Raw genomic sequence first — 18,142 nt, 5'->3', positions numbered from 1 at the left:
ACTGCAATCTGACATGCTAAGCGCTAAGAGGCCTATATTGGGAAAAAGAATATCTTCAAATAAAAATTACACAGATGCATTCTGTGAAACTTATTTCTGATCTGTAAATTCAGTTAACAGAGATAAAACATATTTTTGATTGAGCAGTTATGAAACACGCTTTTTGAAGAAAATGCAAGTGGAGATTCGGAGCGCTAAGAGGGTAATAGTGGAAAAAGGAATGTCTTCAAATATAAACTACACAGAATCATTCGGTGAAACTTTTTTCTGATCTGTGCATTCAGCTAACAGAGTTAAACCACACTTTTGATTGAGCAGATCTGAACACTCTATCTGTAGAAAATGCAACTGGACATTTGGAGCACTAAGAGAGTAGTAGTGGAAAAAGTAATATATTCAAATATAAACTACACAGAAGCATTCTGTGAAACTTCTTTCCGATCTGAGCATTCAGCTAACAGAGTTAAACCATACTTTTGATTGAGCAGTTTTGAAACACTCTGTCTGTAGAAAATGCAACTGGACATTCGTTGCGCTAAGTGGGTAATAGTGGAAAAGAGAGTATGTTCAGATATAAACTACACAGAAGCATTGTATGAAACTACTTTCTGTTCTGTGCATTCAACTAACAGAGTTGAACCTTACTTTTGATTGAGCCTTTCTGAAACACTCTTTCTGTAGAAACTGCAATTGGACATTCTGAGCGCTAAGAGGCCTCTATTGGGACAAATAATATCTTCAAATAAAAACTACACAGAAGCATTGTGTGAAACTTATTTCTGATATGTTCATTAAGCTAACAGAGTTAAACCATACTTTTGATTGCGCAGTTCTGAACACTCTTTCTGTAGAAAATGCAAGTGGACATTCGGAGCGCTAAGAGGGTAATAGTGGAAAAAGGAATATATTCAAATATAAACTACACAGTAGCATTCTGTGAAAATTCTTTCTGTTCTGTGCATTCAACTAACAGAGTTGAACCTTACTTTTGATTGAGCCGTTCTGAAACATTCTTTCTGTAGAAACTGCAATTGGACATGCTAAGCGCTAAGAGGCCTACATTGGGAAAAAGAATATCTTCAAATAAAAACTACACAGATGCATTCTGTGAAACTTATTTCTGATCTGTAAATTCAGTTAACAGAGATAAAACAGATTTTTGATTGAGCAGTTATGAAACACTGTTTTTGTAGAAAATGCAAGTGGAGATTCGGAGCGCTAAGAGGGTAATAGTGGAAAAAGGAATGTCTTCAAATATAAATTACACAGAATCATTCGGTGAAACTTCTTTCTGATCTGTGCATTCAGCTAACAGAATTAAACCATACTTTTGATTGAGCAGATCTGAACACTCTTTCTGTAGAAAATGCAACTGGACATTTGGAGCGCTAAGAGCGTAGTAGTGGAAATAGTAATATATTCAAATATAAACTACACAGAAGCATTCTGTGAAACTTCTTTCTGATCTGAGCATTCAGCTAACAGAGTTAAAACATACTTTTGATTGAGCAGTTTTGAAACACTCTGTCTGTCGAAAATGCAACTGGACATTCGTAGCGCTAAGTGGGTAATAGTGGAAAAAAGAATATGTTCAAATATAAACTACACAGAAGCATTGTGTGAAACTACTTTCTGTTCTGTGCATTCAACTAACAGAGTTGAACCTTACTTTTGATTGAGCCGTTCTGAAACACTCTTTCTGTAGAAACTGCAATTGGACATTCTGAGCGCTAAGAGGCCTATATTGGGAAAAAGAATGTCTACAAATAAAAACTACACAGAAGAATTGTGTGAAACTTCTTTCTGTTCTGTTTGTTCAACTAAAAGAGTTGAACCTTAGTTTTGATTGAGCCGTTCTGAAACACTCTTTCTGTAGAAAATGCAAGTGGAGATTCGGAGCGCTAAGAGGGTAATAGTGGAAAAAGGAATGTCTCCAAATATAAACTACACAGAATAATTCTGTGAAACTTCTTTCTGATCTGTGCATTCAGCTAACAGAGTTAAAACATACTTTTGATTGAGCAGATCTGAACACTCTTTCTGTAGAAAATGCAACTGGACATTTGGAGCGCTAAGAGAGTAGTAGTGGAAAAAGGAATATATTCAAATATAAACTACACAGAAGCATTCTGTGAAACTTCTTTCTGATCTGAGCATTCAGCTAACAGAGTTAAACCATACTTTTGATTGAGCAGTTTTGAAACACTCTGTCTGTAGAAAATGCAACTGGACATTCGTAGCGCTAAGTGGGTAATAGTGGAAAAAAGAATATGTTCAAATATAAACTACACAGAAGCATTGTATGAAACTTCTTTCTGTTCTGTGCATTCAACTAACAGAGTTGAACCTTACTTTTGATTGAGCCTTTCTGAAACACTCTTTCTGTAGAAACTGCAATTGGACATTCTGAGCGCTAAGAGGCCTCTATTGGGAAAAATAATATCTTCATATAAAAACTACACAGAAGCATTGTGTGAAACTTATTTCTGATATGTTCATTAAGCTAACAGAGTTAAACCATACTTTTGATTGCGCAGTTCTGAACACTCTTTCTGTAGAAAATGCAAGTGGACATTCGGAGCGCTAAGAGGGTAATAGTGGAAAAAGGAATATATTCAAATATAAACTACACAGTAGCATTCTGTGAAAATTCTTTCTGTTCTGTGCATTCAACTAACAGAGTTGAACCTTACTTTTGATTGAGCTGTTCTGAAACACTCTTTCTGTAGAAACTGCAATCTGACATGCTAAGCGCTAAGAGGCCTATATTGGGAAAAAGAATATCTTCAAATAAAAATTACACAGATGCATTCTGTGAAACTTATTTCTGATCTGTAAATTCAGTTAACAGAGATAAAACATATTTTTGATTGAGCAGTTATGAAACACGCTTTTTGAAGAAAATGCAAGTGGAGATTCGGAGCGTTAAGAGGGTAATAGTGGAAAAAGGAATGTCTTCAAATATAAACTACACAGAATCATTCTGTGAAACTTCTTTCTGATCTGTGCATTCAGCTAACAGTGTTAAACCATACTTTTGATTGTGCAGATCTGAACACTCTTTCTGTAGAAAATGCAACTGGACATTTGGAGCGCTAAGAGAGTAGTAGTGGAAAAAGGAATATATTCAAATATAAACTACACAGAAGCATTCTGTGAAACTTCTTTCTGATCTGAGCATTCAGCTAACAGAGTTAAACCATACTTTTGATTGAGCAGTTTTGAAACACTCTGTCTGTAGAAAATGCAACTGGACATTCGTAGCGCTAAGTGGGTAATAGTGGAAAAAAGAATATGTTCAAATATAAACTACACAGAATCATTGTATGAAACTTCTTTCTGTTCTGTGCATTCAACTAACAGAGTTGAACCTTACGTTTGATTGAGCCGTTCTGAAACACTCTTTCTGTAGAAACTGCAATTGGACATTCTGAGCGCTAAGAGGCCTATATTGGGAAAAAGAATGTCTACAAATAAAAACTACACAGAAGAATTCTGTGAAAATTCTTTCTGTTCTGTTTGTTCAACTAAAAGAGTTGAAACTTAGTTTTGATTGAGCCGTTCTGAAACAATCTTTCTGTAGAAAATGCAAGTGGAGATTAGGAGCGCTAAGTGGGTAATAGTGGAAAAAAGAATATGTTCAAATATAAACTACACAGAAGCATTGTGTGAAACTTCTTTCTGTTCCGTGCATTCAACTAACAGAGTTGAACCTTACTTTTGATTGAGCCTTTCTGAAACACTCTTTCTGTAGAAATTGCAATTGGACATTCTGAGCGCTAAGAGGCTTCTATTGGGAAAAATAATATCTTCAAATAAAAACTACACAGAAGCATTGTGTGAAACTTATTTCTGATATGTTCATTAAGCTAACAGAGTTAAACCATACTTTTGATTGCGCAGTTCTGAACACTCTTTCTGTAGAAAATGCAAGTGGACATTCGGAGCGCTAAGAGGGTAATAGTGGAAAAAGGATTATATTCAAATATAAACTACACAGTAGCATTCTGTGAAAATTCTTTCTGTTCTGTGCATTCAGCTAACAGAGTTGAACCTTACTTTTGATTGAGCCGTTCTGAAACACTCTTTCTGTAGAAACTGCAATTGGACATGCTAAGCGCTAAGAGGCCTACATTGGGAAAAAGAATATCTTCAAATAAAAACTACACAGATGCATTCTGTGAAACTTATTTCTGATCTGTAAATTCAGTTAACAGAGATAAAACATATTTTTGATTGAGCAGTTATGAAACAATCTTTTTGTAGAAAATGCAAGTGGAGATTCGGAGCGCTAAGAGGGTAATAGTGGAAAAAGGAATGTCTTCAAATATAAATTACACAGAATCATTCGGTGAAACTTCTTTCTGATCTGTGCATTCAGCTAACAGAATTAAACCATACTTTTGATTGAGCAGATCTGAACACTCTTTCTGTAGAAAATGCAACTGGACATTTGGAGCGCTAAGAGCGTAGTAGTGGAAATAGTAATATATTCAAATATAAACTACACAGAAGCATTCTGTGAAACTTATTTCTGATCTGAGCATTCAGCTAACAGAGTTAAAACATACTTTTGATTGAGCAGTTTTGAAACACTCTGTCTGTCGAAAATGCAACTGGACATTCGTAGCGCTACGTGGGTAATAGTGGAAAAAAGAATATGTTCAAATATAAACTACACAGAAGCATTGTGTGAAACTACTTTCTGTTCTGTGCATTCAACTAACAGAGTTGAACCTTACTTTTGATTGAGCCGTTCTGAAACACTCTTTCTGTAGAAACTGCAATTGGACATTCTGAGCGCTAAGAGGCCTATATTGGGAAAAAGAATGTCTACAAATAAAAACTACACAGAAGAATTGTGTGAAACTTCTTTCTGTTCTGTTTGTTCAACTAAAAGAGTTGAACCTTAGTTTTGATTGAGCCGTTCTGAAATACTCTTTCTGTAGAAAATGCAAGTGGAGATTCGGAGCGCTAAGAGGGTAATAGTGGAAAAAGGAATGTCTCCAAATATAAACTACACAGAATAATTCTGTGAAACTTCTTTCTGATCTGTGCATTCAGCTAACAGAGTTAAAACATACTTTTGATTGAGCAGATCTGAACACTCTTTCTGTAGAAAATGCAACTGGACATTTGGAGCGCTAAGAGAGAAGTAGTGGAAAAAGGAATATATTCAAATATAAACTACACAGAAGCATTCTGTGAAACTTCTTTCTGATCTGAGCATTCAGCTAACAGAGTTAAACCATACTTTTGATTGAGCAGTTTTGAAACACTCTGTCTGTAGAAAATGCAACTGGACATTCGTAGCGCTAAGTGGGTAATAGTGGAAAAAAGAATATGTTCAAATATAAACTACACAGAAGCATTGTATGAAACTTCTTTCTGTTCTGTGCATTCAACTAACAGAGTTGAACCTTACTTTTGATTGAGCCTTTCTGAAACACTCTTTCTGTAGAAACTGCAATTGGACATTCTGAGCGCTAAGAGGCCTCTATTGGGAAAAATAATATCTTCATATAAAAACTACACAGAAGCATTGTGTGAAACTTATTTCTGATATGTTCATTAAGCTAACAGAGTTAAACCATACTTTTGATTGCGCAGTTCTGAACACTCTTTCTGTAGAAAATGCAAGTGGACATTCGGAGCGCTAAGAGGGTAATAGTGGAAAAAGGAATATATTCAAATATAAACTACACAGTAGCATTCTGTGAAAATTCTTTCTGTTCTGTGCATTCAACTAACAGAGTTGAACCTTACTTTTGATTGAGCTGTTCTGAAACACTCTTTCTGTAGAAACTGCAATCTGACATGCTAAGCGCTAAGAGGCCTATATTGGGAAAAAGAATATCTTCAAATAAAAATTACACAGATGCATTCTGTGAAACTTATTTCTGATCTGTAAATTCAGTTAACAGAGATAAAACATATTTTTGATTGAGCAGTTATGAAACACGCTTTTTGAAGAAAATGCAAGTGGAGATTCGGAGCGTTAAGAGGGTAATAGTGGAAAAAGGAATGTCTTCAAATATAAACTACACAGAATCATTCTGTGAAACTTCTTTCTGATCTGTGCATTCAGCTAACAGTGTTAAACCATACTTTTGATTGTGCAGATCTGAACACTCTTTCTGTAGAAAATGCAACTGGACATTTGGAGCGCTAAGAGAGTAGTAGTGGAAAAAGGAATATATTCAAATATAAACTACACAGAAGCATTCTGTGAAACTTCTTTCTGATCTGAGCATTCAGCTAACAGAGTTAAACCATACTTTTGATTGAGCAGTTTTGAAACACTCTGTCTGTAGAAAATGCAACTGGACATTCGTAGCGCTAAGTGGGTAATAGTGGAAAAAAGAATATGTTCAAATATAAACTACACAGAATCATTGTATGAAACTTCTTTCTGTTCTGTGCATTCAACTAACAGAGTTGAACCTTACGTTTGATTGAGCCGTTCTGAAACACTCTTTCTGTAGAAACTGCAATTGGACATTCTGAGCGCTAAGAGGCCTATATTGGGAAAAAGAATGTCTACAAATAAAAACTACACAGAAGAATTCTGTGAAAATTCTTTCTGTTCTGTTTGTTCAACTAAAAGAGTTGAAACTTAGTTTTGATTGAGCCGTTCTGAAACAATCTTTCTGTAGAAAATGCAAGTGGAGATTAGGAGCGCTAAGTGGGTAATAGTGGAAAAAAGAATATGTTCAAATATAAACTACACAGAAGCATTGTGTGAAACTTCTTTCTGTTCCGTGCATTCAACTAACAGAGTTGAACCTTACTTTTGATTGAGCCTTTCTGAAACACTCTTTCTGTAGAAATTGCAATTGGACATTCTGAGCGCTAAGAGGCTTCTATTGGGAAAAATAATATCTTCAAATAAAAACTACACAGAAGCATTGTGTGAAACTTATTTCTGATATGTTCATTAAGCTAACAGAGTTAAACCATACTTTTGATTGCGCAGTTCTGAACACTCTTTCTGTAGAAAATGCAAGTGGACATTCGGAGCGCTAAGAGGGTAATAGTGGAAAAAGGATTATATTCAAATATAAACTACACAGTAGCATTCTGTGAAAATTCTTTCTGTTATGTGCATTCAGCTAACAGAGTTGAACCTTACTTTTGATTGAGCCGTTCTGAAACACTCTTTCTGTAGAAACTGCAATTGGACATGCTAAGCGCTAAGAGGCCTACATTGGGAAAAAGAATATCTTCAAATAAAAACTACACAGATGCATTCTGTGAAACTTATTTCTGATCTGTAAATTCAGTTAACAGAGATAAAACATATTTTTGATTGAGCAGTTATGAAACAATCTTTTTGTAGAAAATGCAAGTGGAGATTCGGAGCGCTAAGAGGGTAATAGTGGAAAAAGGAATGTCTTCAAATATAAACTACACAGAATCATTCGGTGAAACTTCTTTCTTATCTGTGCATTCAGCTAACAGAGTTAAACCATACTTTTGATTGAGCAGATCTGAACACTCTTTCTGTAGAAAATGCAACTGGACATTTGGAGCGCTAAGAGAGTAGTAGTGGAAAAAGCAATACATTCAAATATAAACTACACAGAAGCATTCTGTGAAACTTCTTTCTGATCTGAGCATTCAGCTAACAGAGTTAAACCATACTTTTGATTGCGCAGTTCTGAACACTCTTTCTGTAGAAAATGCAAGTGGACATTCGTAGCCCTAAGTGGGTAATAGTGGAAAAAAGAATATGTTCAAATATAAACTACACAGAAGCATTGTATGAAACTTCTTTCTGTTCTGTGCATTCAACTAACAGAGTTGAACCTTACTTTTGATTGAGCCGTTCTGAAACACTCTTTCTGTAGAAACTGCAATTGGACATGCTAAGCGCTAAGAGGCCTACATTGGGAAAAAGAATATCTTCAAATAAAAACTACACAGATGCATTCTGTGAAACTTATTTCTGATCTGTAAATTCAGTTAACAGGGATAAAACATATTTTTGATTGAGCAGTTATGAAACACTCTTTTTGTAGAAAATGCAAGTGGAGATTCGGAGCGCTAAGAGGGTACTAGTGGAAAAAGGAACGTCTTCAAATATAAACTACACAGAATCATTTGGTGAAACTTCTTTCTGATCTGTGCATTCAGCTAACAGAGTTAAACCATACTTTTGATTGAGCAGATCTGAACACTCTTTCTGTAGAAAATGCAACTGGACATTTGGAGCGCTAGGAGCGTAGTAGTGGAAAAAGGAATATATTCAAATATAAACTACACAGAAGCATTCTGTGAAACTTCTTTCTGATCTGAGCATTCAGCTAACAGAGTTAAACCATACTTTTGATTGAGCAATTTTGAAACACTCTGTCTGTAGAAAATGCAACTGGACATTCGTAGCGCTAAGTGGGTAATAGTGGAAAAAAGAATATGTTCAAATATAAACTACACGGAAGCATTCTGTGAAACTTCTTGCTGTTCTGTGCATTCAACTAACAGAGTTGAACCTTACTTTTCATTGAGCCGTTCTGAAACACTCTTTCTGTAGAAACTGCAATTGGACATTGTGAGCGCTAAGAGGCCTATATTGGGAAAAAGAATGTCTACAAATAAAAACTACACAGAAGAATTCTGTGAAAATTCTTTCTGTTCTGTTTGTTCAACTAAAAGAGTTGAACCTTAGTTTTGATTGAGCCGTTCTGAAACAATCTTTCTGTAGAAAATGCAAGTGGAGATTCGGAGCGCTAAGTGGGTAATAGTGGAAAAAAGAATATGTTCAAATATAAACTACACAGAAGCATTGTGTGAAACTTCTTTCTGTTCCGTGCATTCAACTAACAGAGTTGAACCTTACTTTTGATTGAGCCGTTCTGAAACACTCTTTCTGTAGAAACTGCAATTGGACATTCTGAGCGCTAAGAGGCCTATATTGGGAAAAAGAATGTCTACAAATAAAAACTACACAGAAGAATTGTGTGAAAATTCTTTCTGTTCTGTTTGTTCAACTATAAGAGTTGAACCTTAGTTTTGATTGAGCCGTTCTGAAACACTCTTTCTGTAGAAAATGCAAGTGGAGATTCGGAGCGCTAAGAGGGTAATAGTGGAAAAAGGAATGTCTCCAAATATAAACTACACAGAATAATTCTGTGAAACTTCTTTCTGATCTGTGCATTCAGCTAACAGAGTTAAACCATACTTTTGATTGAGCAGATCTGAACACTCTTTCTGTAGAAAATGCAACTGGACATTTGGAGCGCTAAGAGAGTAGTAGTGGAAAAAGAATATATTCAAATATAAACTACACAGAAGCATTCTGTGAAACTTCTTTCTGATCTGAGCATTCAGCTAACAGAGTTGAACCATACTTTTGATTGAGCAGTTTTGAAACACTCTGTCTGTAGAAAATGCAACTGGACATTCGTAGCGCTAAGTGGGTAATAGTGGAAAAAAGAATATGTTCAAATATAGACTACACAGAAGCATTGTATGAAACTTCTTTCTGTTCTGTGCATTCAACTAACAGAGTTGAACCTTACATTTGATTGAGCCTTTCTGAAACACTCTTTCTGTAGGAACTGCAATTGGACATTCTGAGCGCTAAGAGGCCTCTATTGGGAAAAATAATATCTTCAAATAAAAACTACACAGAAGCATTGTGTGAAACTTATTTCTGATATATTCATTAAGCCAACAGAGTTAAACCATACTATTGATTGCGCAGTTCTGAACACTCTTTCTGTAGAAAATGCAAGTGGACATTCGGAGCGCTAAGAGGGTAATAGTGGAAAAAGGAATATATTCAAATATAAACTACACAGTAGCATTCTGTGAAAATTCTTTCTGTTCTGTGCATTCAACTAACAGAGTTGAACCTTACTTTTGATTGAGCTGTTCTGAAACACTCTTTCTTTAGAAACTGCAATCTGACATGCTAAGCGCTAAGAGGCCTACATTGGGAAAAAGTATATCTTCAAATAAAAACTACACAGATGCATTCTGTGAAACTTATTTCTGATCTGTAAATTCAGTTAACAGAGATAAAACATATTTTTGATTGAGCAGTTATGAAACACGCTTTTTGAAGAAAATGCAAGTGGAGATTCGGAGCGCTAAGAGGGTAATAGTGGAAAATGGAATGTCTTCAAATATAAACTACACAGAATCATTCGGTGAAACTTCTTTCTGATCTGTGCATTCAGCTAACAGAGTTAAACCATACTTTTGATTGTGCAGATCTGAACACTCTTTCTGTAGAAAATGCAACTTGACATTTGGAGCGCTAAGAGCGTAGTAGTGGAAAAAGGAATATATTCAAATATAAACTACACAGAAGCATTCTGTGAAACTTCTTTCTGATCTGAGCATTCAGCTAACAGAGTTAAACCATACTTTTCATTGAGCAGTTTTAAAACACTCTGTCTGTAGAAAATGCAACTGGACATTCGTAGCGCTAAGTGGGTAATAGTGGAAAAAAGAATATGTTCAAATATAAACTACACAGAAGCATTGTATGAAACTTCTTTCTGTTCTGTGCATTCAACTAACAGAGTTGAACCTTACGTTTGATTGAGCCGTTCTGAAACACTCTTTCTGTAGAAACTGCAATTGGACATTCTGAGCGCTAAGAGGCCTATATTGGGAAAAAGAATGTCTACAAATAAAAACTACACAGAAGCATTGGGTGAAACTTCTTTCTGTTCTGTTTGTTCACCTAAAAGAGTTGAACCTTAGTTTTGATTGCGCAGTTGTGAACACTCTTTCTGTAGAAAATGCAAGTGGACATTCGGAGCACTATGAGGGTAGTAGTGGAAAAAGGAATATATTCAAATATAAACTACACAGTAGCATTCTGTGAAAATTCTTCCTGTTCTGTGCATTCAACTAACAGAGTTGAACCTTACTTTTGATTGAGCCGTTATGAAACTCTCTTTCTGTAGAAACTGCAATTGGACATGCTAAGCGCTAAGAGGCCTACATTGGGAAAAAGAATATCTTCAAATAAAAACTACACAGATGCATTCTGTGAAAATTATTTCTGATCTGTAAATTCAGTTAACAGAGATAAAACATATTTTTGATTGAGCAGTTATGAAACACTCTTTTTGTAGAAAATGCAAGTGGAGATTCGGAGCGCTAAGAGGGTAATAGTGGAAAAAGGAATGTCTTCAAATATAAACTACACAGAATCATTCGGTGAAACTTTTTTCTGATCTGTGCATTCAGCTAACAGAGTTAAACCATACTTTTGATTGAGCAGATCTGAACACTCTATCTGTAGAAAATGCAACTGGACATTTGGAGCACTAAGAGAGTAGTAGTGGAAAAAGTAATATATTCAAATATAAACTACACAGAAGCATTCTGTGAAACTTCTTTCCGATCTGAGCATTCAGCTAACAGAGTTAAACCATACTTTTGATTGAGCAGTTTTGAAACACTCTGTCTGTAGAAAATGCAACTGGACATTCGTAGCGCTAAGTGGGTAATAGTGGAAAAGAGAGTATGTTCAGATATAAACTACACAGAAGCATTGTATGAAACTTCTTTCTGTTCTGTGCATTCAACTAACAGAGTTGAACCTTACTTTTGATTGAGCCTTTCTGAAACACTCTTTCTGTAGAAACTGCAATTGGACATTCTGAGCGCTAAGAGGCCTCTATTGGGACAAATAATATCTTCAAATAAAAACTACACAGAAGCATTGTGTGAAACTTATTTCTGATATGTTCATTAAGCTAACAGAGTTAAACCATACTTTTGATTGCGCAGTTCTGAACACTCTTTCTGTAGAAAATGCAAGTGGACATTCGGAGCGCTAAGAGGGTAATAGTGGAAAAAGGAATATATTCAAATATAAACTACACAGTAGCATTCTGTGAAAATTCTTTCTGTTCTGTGCATTCAACTAACAGAGTTGAACCTTACTTTTGATTGAGCCGTTCTGAAACATTCTTTCTGTAGAAACTGCAATTGGACATGCTAAGCGCTAAGAGGCCTACATTGGGAAAAAGAATATCTTCAAATAAAAACTACACAGATGCATTCTGTGAAACTTATTTCTGATCTGTAAATTCAGTTAACAGAGATAAAACAGATTTTTGATTGAGCAGTTATGAAACACTGTTTTTGTAGAAAATGCAAGTGGAGATTCGGAGCGCTAAGAGGGTAATAGTGGAAAAAGGAATGTCTTCAAATATAAATTACACAGAATCATTCGGTGAAACTTCTTTCTGATCTGTGCATTCAGCTAACAGAATTAAACCATACTTTTGATTGAGCAGATCTGAACACTCTTTCTGTAGAAAATGCAACTGGACATTTGGAGCGCTAAGAGCGTAGTAGTGGAAATAGTAATATATTCAAATATAAACTACACAGAAGCATTCTGTGAAACTTCTTTCTGATCTGAGCATTCAGCTAACAGAGTTAAAACATACTTTTGATTGAGCAGTTTTGAAACACTCTGTCTGTCGAAAATGCAACTGGACATTCGTAGCGCTAAGTGGGTAATAGTGGAAAAAAGAATATGTTCAAATATAAACTACACAGAAGCATTGTGTGAAACTACTTTCTGTTCTGTGCATTCAACTAACAGAGTTGAACCTTACTTTTGATTGAGCCGTTCTGAAACACTCTTTCTGTAGAAACTGCAATTGGACATTCTGAGCGCTAAGAGGCCTATATTGGGAAAAAGAATGTCTACAAATAAAAACTACACAGAAGAATTGTGTGAAACTTCTTTCTGTTCTGTTTGTTCAACTAAAAGAGTTGAACCTTAGTTTTGATTGAGCCGTTCTGAAACACTCTTTCTGTAGAAAATGCAAGTGGAGATTCGGAGCGCTAAGAGGGTAATAGTGGAAAAAGGAATGTCTCCAAATATAAACTACACAGAATAATTCTGTGAAACTTCTTTCTGATCTGTGCATTCAGCTAACAGAGTTAAAACATACTTTTGATTGAGCAGATCTGAACACTCTTTCTGTAGAAAATGCAACTGGACATTTGGAGCGCTAAGAGAGTAGTAGTGGAAAAAGGAATATATTCAAATATAAACTACACAGAAGCATTCTGTGAAACTTCTTTCTGATCTGAGCATTCAGCTAACAGAGTTAAACCATACTTTTGATTGAGCAGTTTTGAAACACTCTGTCTGTAGAAAATGCAACTGGACATTCGTAGCGCTAAGTGGGTAATAGTGGAAAAAAGAATATGTTCAAATATAAACTACACAGAAGCATTGTATGAAACTTCTTTCTGTTCTGTGCATTCAACTAACAGAGTTGAACCTTACTTTTGATTGAGCCTTTCTGAAACACTCTTTCTGTAGAAACTGCAATTGGACATTCTGAGCGCTAAGAGGCCTCTATTGGGAAAAATAATATCTTCATATAAAAACTACACAGAAGCATTGTGTGAAACTTATTTCTGATATGTTCATTAAGCTAACCGAGTTAAACCATACTTTTGATTGCGCAGTTCTGAACACTCTTTCTGTAGAAAATGCAAGTGGACATTCGGAGCGCTAAGAGGGTAATAGTGGAAAAAGGAATATATTCAAATATAAACTACACAGTAGCATTCTGTGAAAATTCTTTCTGTTCTGTGCATTCAACTAACAGAGTTGAACCTTACTTTTGATTGAGCTGTTCTGAAACACTCTTTCTGTAGAAACTGCAATCTGACATGCTAAGCGCTAAGAGGCCTATATTGGGAAAAAGAATATCTTCAAATAAAAATTACACAGATGCATTCTGTGAAACTTATTTCTGATCTGTAAATTCAGTTAACAGAGATAAAACATATTTTTGATTGAGCAGTTATGAAACACGCTTTTTGAAGAAAATGCAAGTGGAGATTCGGAGCGCTAAGAGGGTAATAGTGGAAAAAGGAATATCTTCAAATATAAACTACACAGAATCATTCTGTGAAACTTCTTTCTGATCTGTGCATTCAGCTAACAGTGTTAAACCATACTTTTGATTGTGCAGATCTGAACACTCTTTCTGTAGAAAATGCAACTGGACATTTGGAGCGCTAAGAGAGTAGTAGTGGAAAAAGGAATATATTCAAATATAAACTACACAGAAGCATTCTGTGAAACTTCTTTCTGATCTGAGCATTCAGCTAACAGAGTTAAACCATACTTTTGATTGAGCAGTTTTGAAACACTCTGTCTGTAGAAAATGCAACTGGACATTCGTAGCGCTAAGTGGGTAATAGTGGAAAAAAGAATATGTTCAAATATAAACTACACAGAATCATTGTATGAAACTTCTTTCTGTTCTGTGCATTCAACTAACAGAGTTGAACCTTACGTTTGATTGAGCCGTTCTGAAACACTCTTTCTGTAGAAACTGCAATTGGACATTCTGAGCGCTAAGAGGCCTATATTGGGAAAAAGAATGTCTACAAATAAAGACTACACAGAAGCATTGGGTGAAACTTCTTTCTGTTCTGTTTGTTCACCTAAAAGAGTTGAACCTTAGTTTTGATTGCGCAGTTGTGAACACTCTTTCTGTAGAAAATGCAAGTGGACATTCGGAGCACTATGAGGGTAGTAGTGGAAAAAGGAATATATTCAAATATAAACTACACAGTAGCATTCTGTGAAAATTCTTCCTGTTCTGTGCATTCAACTAACAGAGTTGAACCTTACTTTTGATTGAGCCGTTATGAAACTCTCTTTCTGTAGAAACTGCAATTGGACATGCTAAGCGCTAAGAGGCCTACATTGGGAAAAAGAATATCTTCAAATAAAAACTACACAGATGCATTCTGTGAAAATTATTTCTGATCTGTAAATTCAGTTAACAGAGATAAAACATATTTTTGATTGAGCAGTTATGAAACACTCTTTTTGTAGAAAATGCAAGTGGAGATTCGGAGCGCTAAGAGGGTAATAGTGGAAAAAGGAATGTCTTCAAATATAAACTACACAGAATCATTCGGTGAAACTTTTTTCTGATCTGTGCATTCAGCTAACAGAGTTAAACCATACTTTTGATTGAGCAGATCTGAACACTCTATCTGTAGAAAATGCAACTGGACATTTGGAGCACTAAGAGAGTAGTAGTGGAAAAAGTAATATATTCAAATATAAACTACACAGAAGCATTCTGTGAAACTTCTTTCCGATCTGAGCATTCAGCTAACAGAGTTAAACCATACTTTTGATTGAGCAGTTTTGAAACACTCTGTCTGTAGAAAATGCAACTGGACATTCGTTGCGCTAAGTGGGTAATAGTGGAAAAGAGAGTATGTTCAGATATAAACTACACAGAAGCATTGTATGAAACTACTTTCTGTTCTGTGCATTCAACTAACAGAGTTGAACCTTACTTTTGATTGAGCCTTTCTGAAACACTCTTTCTGTAGAAACTGCAATTGGACATTCTGAGCGCTAAGAGGCCTCTATTGGGACAAATAATATCTTCAAATAAAAACTACACAGAAGCATTGTGTGAAACTTATTTCTGATATGTTCATTAAGCTAACAGAGTTAAACCATACTTTTGATTGCGCAGTTCTGAACACTCTTTCTGTAGAAAATGCAAGTGGACATTCGGAGCGCTAAGAGGGTAATAGTGGAAAAAGGAATATATTCAAATATAAACTACACAGTAGCATTCTGTGAAAATTCTTTCTGTTCTGTGCATTCAACTAACAGAGTTGAACCTTACTTTTGATTGAGCCGTTCTGAAACATTCTTTCTGTAGAAACTGCAATTGGACATGCTAAGCGCTAAGAGGCCTACATTGGGAAAAAGAATATCTTCAAATAAAAACTACACAGATGCATTCTGTGAAACTTATTTCTGATCTGTAAATTCAGTTAACAGAGATAAAACAGATTTTTGATTGAGCAGTTATGAAACACTGTTTTTGTAGAAAATGCAAGTGGAGATTCGGAGCGCTAAGAGGGTAATAGTGGAAAAAGGAATGTCTTCAAATATAAATTACACAGAATCATTCGGTGAAACTTCTTTCTGATCTGTGCATTCAGCTAACAGAATTAAACCATACTTTTGATTGAGCAGATCTGAACACTCTTTCTGTAGAAAATGCAACTGGACATTTGGAGCGCTAAGAGCGTAGTAGTGGAAATAGTAATATATTCAAATATAAACTACACAGAAGCATTCTGTGAAACTTCTTTCTGATCTGAGCATTCAGCTAACAGAGTTAAAACATACTTTTGATTGAGCAGTTTTGAAACACTCTGTCTGTCGAAAATGCAACTGGACATTCGTAGCGCTAAGTGGGTAATAGTGGAAAAAAGAATATGTTCAAATATAAACTACACAGAAGCATTGTGTGAAACTACTTTCTGTTCTGTGCATTCAACTAACAGAGTTGAACCTTACTTTTGATTGAGCCGTTCTGAAACACTCTTTCTGTAGAAACTGCAATTGGACATTCTGAGCGCTAAGAGGCCTATATTGGGAAAAAGAATGTCTACAAATAAAAACTACACAGAAGAATTGTGTGAAACTTCTTTCTGTTCTGTTTGTTCAACTAAAAGAGTTGAACCTTAGTTTTGATTGAGCCGTTCTGAAACACTCTTTCTGTAGAAAATGCAAGTGGAGATTCGGAGCGCTAAGAGGGTAATAGTGGAAAAAGGAATGTCTCCAAATATAAACTACACAGAATAATTCTGTGAAACTTCTTTCTGATCTGTGCATTCAGCTAACAGAGTTAAAACATACTTTTGATTGAGCAGATCTGAACACTCTTTCTGTAGAAAATGCAACTGGACATTTGGAGCGCTAAGAGAGTAGTAGTGGAAAAAGGAATATATTCAAATATAAACTACACAGAAGCATTCTGTGAAACTTCTTTCTGATCTGAGCATTCAGCTAACAGAGTTAAACCATACTTTTGATTGAGCAGTTTTGAAACACTCTGTCTGTAGAAAATGCAACTGGACATTCGTAGCGCTAAGTGGGTAATAGTGGAAAAAAGAATATGTTCAAATATAAACTACACAGAAGCATTGTATGAAACTTCTTTCTGTTCTGTGCATTCAACTAACAGAGTTGAACCTTACTTTTGATTGAGCCTTTCTGAAACACTCTTTCTGTAGAAACTGCAATTGGACATTCTGAGCGCTAAGAGGCCTCTATTGGGAAAAATAATATCTTCATATAAAAACTACACAGAAGCATTGTGTGAAACTTATTTCTGATATGTTCATTAAGCTAACAGAGTTAAACCATACTTTTGATTGCGCAGTTCTGAACACTTTTTCTGTAGAAAATGCAAGTGGACATTCGGAGCGCTAAGAGGGTAATAGTGGAAAAAGGAATATATTCAAATATAAACTACACAGTAGCATTCTGTGAAAATTCTTTCTGTTCTGTGCATTCAACTAACAGAGTTGAACCTTACTTTTGATTGAGCTGTTCTGAAACACTCTTTCTGTAGAAACTGCAATCTGACATGCTAAGCGCTAAGAGGCCTATATTGGGAAAAAGAATATCTTCAAATAAAAATTACACAGATGCATTCTGTGAAACTTATTTCTGATCTGTAAATTCAGTTAACAGAGATAAAACATATTTTTGATTGAGCAGTTATGAAACACGCTTTTTGAAGAAAATGCAAGTGGAGATTCGGAGCGTTAAGAGGGTAATAGTGGAAAAAGGAATGTCTTCAAATATAAACTACACAGAATCATTCTGTGAAACTTCTTTCTGATCTGTGCATTCAGCTAACAGTGTTAAACCATACTTTTGATTGTGCAGATCTGAACACTCTTTCTGTAGAAAATGCAACTGGACATTTGGAGCGCTAAGAGAGTAGTAGTGGAAAAAGGAATATATTCAAATATAAACTACACAGAAGCATTCTGTGAAACTTCTTTCTGATCTGAGCATTCAGCTAACAGAGTTAAACCATACTTTTGATTGAGCAGTTTTGAAACACTCTGTCTGTAGAAAATGCAACTGGACATTCGTAGCGCTAAGTGGGTAATAGTGGAAAAAAGAATATGTTCAAATATAAACTACACAGAATCATTGTATGAAACTTCTTTCTGTTCTGTGCATTCAACTAACAGAGTTGAACCTTACGTTTGATTGAGCCGTTCTGAAACACTCTTTCTGCAGAAACTGCAATTGGACATTCTGAGCGCTAAGAGGCCTATATTGGGAAAAAGA

The sequence above is a fragment of the Symphalangus syndactylus genome, chromosome 11, assembly GCF_028878055.3.
Source record: "Symphalangus syndactylus isolate Jambi chromosome 11, NHGRI_mSymSyn1-v2.1_pri, whole genome shotgun sequence".
NCBI lineage: Eukaryota > Metazoa > Chordata > Mammalia > Primates > Hylobatidae > Symphalangus > Symphalangus syndactylus.
This window is presented reverse-complemented; position numbering follows the sequence as displayed.